The 5,643-nt window shown below is 33.1% G+C and overlaps 1 long non-coding RNA gene across 2 annotated transcripts in view; it reads right to left on the reverse strand.

Moving 5' to 3' along the window:
* Nucleotides 1-5,643, reverse strand: part of LOC105302454 — a 109,892-nt gene that overhangs the window by 57,064 nt on the left and 47,185 nt on the right. The gene's annotated exons all lie outside the window — the stretch shown is intronic.

Here is a 5,643-nt window from a genome sequence, read left to right on the forward strand (position 1 = left end):
AAAAAAAATCATCACCAAGACCAATGTCAAGGAGCTTACCACCTATATTTTCTTCTAGGAGTTTTATGGTTTTAGGTCTTGCATTCAAATATTTCATCCATTTTGACTTAATTTTTCTGTGGTGTGAGATAGTGGTCCAGTTTCATTATTTTGCATGTGGCCGTCCAGTTTTCCCATTGAAGAGACACCATTTATTAAAGAGACTGTCCTTTCCCTATTGTATATTCTTGGCTCTTTTTTCATAAATTAATTGACCATATACGCATGCCTTTATTTTTTGTCTATTGTTCCTTTGACCAATATGTCTCTTTTTATGCTAGTATCATACAGTTTTGATTACTATAGCTTTGTAATATAGTTTTAAATCAGGATGTGTGATAACTTCAGCTTTATCCTTCTTTCTCAAGATTGCTTTGGCTATTTGGGGGCTTTTGTAATTCTATATAAGTTTTAGAACTGTTTGTTCAGTTTCTGTAAAAAAATGTCACTGGAATTTTGATAGAGATTACAGTGAATCTGTAGATTACTTTGGGTAGTATGGACATTTTAACAACATTAGTTCTTCCACTTCCATTTATTTGTGTCTTCTTCAATTTCTTCCACTGATGTCTTATAGTTTTCAATGTACAGGTCTTTCACCTCCTTGGTTAAATTTACTCCTAGCTATTTTATTGTTTTTGATGTAATTGTAAACATAATTGTTTTCTTTATTTCTCTTTCTGATAGCTCAAGGAAGGATGGTATGGTAATGTAAATGGAGGAGTGGAGGAGTGAGAGCACCTGTATCTATTATTTTGGATGGTCTGGTAAATATAAATTAGGCCTATGCCTCTATTATTGATAAGAATTTTGTGAGGCTTAATGATCTTTGAAAACTAAAATATATTTTCCGTGACCATAATTTAGCATTATACACATATTGGCTCCTTCTGGGAGTGTATATAAAATTTATGGAAAAGGAATGTGCATACCTGAATGAAAGAAAATAGCTGCCTGTTTGTGACTTAATATCAACTATGAAAGGACCAAGTACTGACAAGCTGATTATAACATTAATGTATACAAAAAGCAGTTAGAGCAGAAAACAAAAGTAGCTTCAAAAATATAGATTTTTTTAAAGTACCTAAGCCCAGCAGTATTTACACCCATTGCCAGACATAACTGATCTTACTATCTAAGAATCCTAGGTAAAAAATGCGGATATTGAAAAGCCAAACATGGCCTTTAGTTACTCTTTAGATCTTTTGCTCAAACCCAGGCTCATTGTAATGAAGAGTTCTCTGTGTTGTGAACAAGATAATGGAACAGAAGTTTTTGCTACTCCTTTTAATTGATGAGTATAATTTTTTTAGATAAAAAAAACCTTTTTTTTCACTAATATTTAATGAAATTGTTTTTCTCCCTCTTCATGGGACATGAAAATTATTCCCATGAAAGCACAAGACAGATGTGAGGTGATTAGTTATCTTGATATTCTGCCTACATACAAATTGTTTGGTAGAATTTCCCAGAATCATCATGCATATGTAATGTGCGTATGCATGCACACACGCGCGCGCGCACGCGCAGACACACACACACACACACACACACACACACACACACACACAGTGAGAGGGAGAGCGACAGAGAAATGGCTTATGAAAGACTATAAACTAGCTCTATACTTTAAATAAGAGAGAATTATGTGAATATCATCCTACTGATCAAAACGTATTGACATATTATCTTGAGGAAATGCTTATGAAAAATAATACATAAAAAGAGTAAGATACTAAATTATATTCTTCAATATGACCAACTATGTGACCTAAATTCAAAAGCATGTAGAATATTAGATGTGACTTCTGGTTACACATTATAGACTAAATGCAAGCATTTCCCTGATATCTCCTGAAACCACAGTAAAATAACAAAAGAGCTGTTAAAAAACAAACAAATAAGCAGAATAAACCCAAAAGGTCAAAGAAGATGCCATTAGAAATGCCAAGAAAGGAGAGATGTCATTTAAATTTTAGATTCCGAAAAGAAGATATACAAGTGATAACTGACTTGGAAAACCAGAGAAAGCTAAAGCAATAAGGGAGAAACAGATAAGAAAATCAATTCATGCCTCCTTACCCATGAGAAACTCAGGAATTGGTGAAGTCGATTATCTTTGATAATAGAGGTGTAGAATTGCTAAAAAGTCTATTTTAAAAACATTTAGACCCTCTAGGTCTCCTTGCTGCTCTCATACAGCCAGGAGACAACGCCTGGCAAAAGACTGAAGATTTATTTCTAAGAGAGTTAAACTGGAGGACGTCAAGAAATTCAGATAAATTATTGGATGGAGAGTGGTAGAAAAAGAGAGACATTAAGTGATGATCCCATTTTCCCTCATTCACTTCCAAGAACACAGCCTGCCAAATTCTACACTTTTTTATATTGAAGATTAAATTCTTCTTTGCTCTGGCTTAAGAAAAAAATACCTACAGATATTGACAATTGGGAATTTCTTCACAAAACAGCCAGATTGTCTTCTAGGACAGTCCACCTCACCGCTTGCACACAGAGCTTCCGATAGCAGCTTTCAAGGCCCTCACTTATTAACATGTTTGGAAAGCCAAGGACCTCCAGCCATTTGGAGACAACCCCTAACAGTAAGCAGAGATCAGAACAGATGGGAATAAAAAGAGACCCCAAGGAAAACAGTAAATACCAAGACCAGAAGAAAACTTCAAATCATTTACATTTCAGAGATATGAGAGAAGTTATTACATCCAAAAGAGGGCCAAGTTGCTGCACTGAAATTAAAGATATAATAGCTGATATATAAAAATCAATATTGGTTGGAGAATAAAGTGGGGCATCTTCTAGAAATTAGAACAGAAAGTCAATGAGATGGAAAACTGGAGAGAAAAGATAAGAAAATGAGAAAATCAGACAGAAGATTCCACATCTAACTAATAGAAATTCTGGAAAGAGAGAAAGAGAAAGAGGAGAAAATTATTAAAGAATTATACAAAAAGAATTTCCATAAACGAAGAATGAAGAAACTGAGAGGAAGAGCCTATTGAGTGCTCCACATAACAAGTGAAAAATATGTTCCACATTAAGATATATCATCACAAAGTTTAATAGAGAAATGAATAGATTTTCCTGATTTAATTAAACAAATTCAGATTACACTTCTTTCAGAGAATTTGAAAATGAAAAATGAATCGGTGATAGTAACATAAAAAATGAAGCAAACAGAAAATCAAGGCCAATATTAACAGCATTAATACAAACAGTCATACAATAAAGAAAATGTAATTAGGTTAACTGCATGGTTTAGTTGTGAATATTACTGGTTCGGTCACAATAATATAGATACTGAATATACATATTGAAATATGATATAAATCCATTGGGATCATTGTGGGAGGGGAAGTGTGTATTTGAAAGGCGAGGAGTGGGAAAGAAATAAGAGGGTAAATTGCATCTTCCACAGGAGAAAGTCAATAGATAATACCTTAAAACAAACAAACAAACAAACAAACAAACAAAAAACCAATAAGACAAATCACTAAAATAATTAAGAGTGATTGTCCCTGGGGAACAAAAATTGGGAGGTAGAGTCGGGGGGAGGAGATGGCTATTTTAATAAGCATTATAGATATATCGTTTTGTTTAAAAAGTTAAAAATACTGAAATAAATAAAAAATAAAATTCTGGATAAATTCAGTAGCTGTCTCTGGATAATATGAGAGATGGGTTATTTTTACTTCTTTCTAATTTTCTCTATTTTAAAAATTTTCTATAATTCACGCATGCATTTTTAAGAGGAAAAATAACACGCTTTAACCTTTTAAACTATAGTTTACTAAACTGAAAAAAAAAAGTATATCTAACTTTAAGTTGCTTACCAACCTAAATAATTTACAGTATTAATAATGGGATGTATCAACATGCTAATAAATATAATAACGTTACATATATAGAATAACTATATTTAACAAATATAACATTACATATATATGGTGAAAACTCCTTTTTTTAAACCATTAAAACAATATAAAGATGGAAAGGAACTATTCACATGTAGCCAAGAACATACTTGCTTGGATCCACATAAAAACTTCCAAAAGCTCTTTCGTCTTTCAAAACACCATTAAGAGTAAGCAAATTTAAAGGGAAAATAAGTAAAGCCTAAACAGCTTTAAGATTATTCATATTTACCTCTACTATCTTTTGTCAGTGCATAAATTCATGTTTTACTTAGTCATATGCTGTGTATACTTGCATAAACTGGTTGTGGTTTTTCTCTAAAAGAAGCGTCGCTAGGTATGGGATGAATCTGAGGTAAAAGGGCTCAGGAGGGGAAAGTGGCAAAAAATGATCTGGTTTCTTCCATTTCCTCATCTTTAAAATCCAATAGTTCCTCTCTTAAATGCATACGAGAAATGATATATTTAAATCACCTGCCACAGTGCCCGACTTATAGTGAATTTGCAGTAGATATTTTTCCTTCCCTCATCACACTTTTATATTTTAAAAAATACCTAGAATAATGCTTGTATATGATAGATTGTGAATAGCTAGCTATCTGTGGTATAAAAATGTCATACTTTCAAAGTCAGTCATTAATCTCACCATTAGCTTTCTTTTTTTTAGGCTAAGAAATCTTAGATTTTTTTTTTTTATAAAGGATTTTGTAATGGACTTAATATTTTTGGATATATTCTTCTCTGAACTTTCTCCAAGTGCTCCATTGTGGGAGACACTCCTGGTTGCCTGTCCCACAGTCATGTGCTCATGATGCCTCTTAGTGGGAAGAGATTGTTTACCATCATAGGCTGAAGTTTTCCAGCATCTCTTGATGCCAGAGAATGGACAAGTGACCCAATCTTGGCTACTTGGCATCTGATACAAATGTGCTGGGGAAGCTTTTGGAAAGATGTTCTTCCTTGATACCACAGAAATCCTCTCCTTCCCACTTTCATCACTGAAGAACATGATGCTTGGAACTACAGTAGCCATCTTGTGACCATGAAGAGAAGCCAAAAGAATCTCAGAGAAGCTGAACCATGTGCTACCTACCTACAAATTCTAGTTTTGTGAAAATAAATAAGCTACTTTTACTCAGATGTTCTGTTCCTTATAGCCATAAGTATCTTTCAAATTCATTCATGATAATCTTAAATTGTGTAGCTTTATAATGGACACATTTGGACATTATAATAACCAATGCTGGTAAAATGGGTAGATTAATAACACTTTTATTTTTATGTACCAGCTAATCAAGAAGTTTCCTTTTATCTAAGCTAGATCAGCATATTACCCATTCTCTGAATTGAATTGGGTGGTAGTGGTTGCCTTCAAACTTCAGACAGCATTGTCTGATTCTAAACTAAAACCTATTTTTTTAAGTCATGAAATTCAGAAAGGTATAAAAAGAGAAGTAAAAATCATTCTTAGTTCTACTTCTTAGAGAAAATCAGTTAATATTTTATTGTTTCCTTCCAGACTGTTTCTATCTGCAATAACTTTAGTTATTGTTGCTATTTACTTATGTTATGACAGAATTGGATTACTCCAGAGAATAAATTGGTGGTGTCAGGTGGCTGTCAAAAACTTGAAGTTCTTCTATTTACATAGTCAGAGGAGCAGCAGCTTATT

This window comes from Pteropus vampyrus, unplaced genomic scaffold, assembly GCF_000151845.1.
Source record: "Pteropus vampyrus isolate Shadow unplaced genomic scaffold, Pvam_2.0 Scaffold273, whole genome shotgun sequence".
Taxonomy (NCBI): domain Eukaryota; kingdom Metazoa; phylum Chordata; class Mammalia; order Chiroptera; family Pteropodidae; genus Pteropus; species Pteropus vampyrus.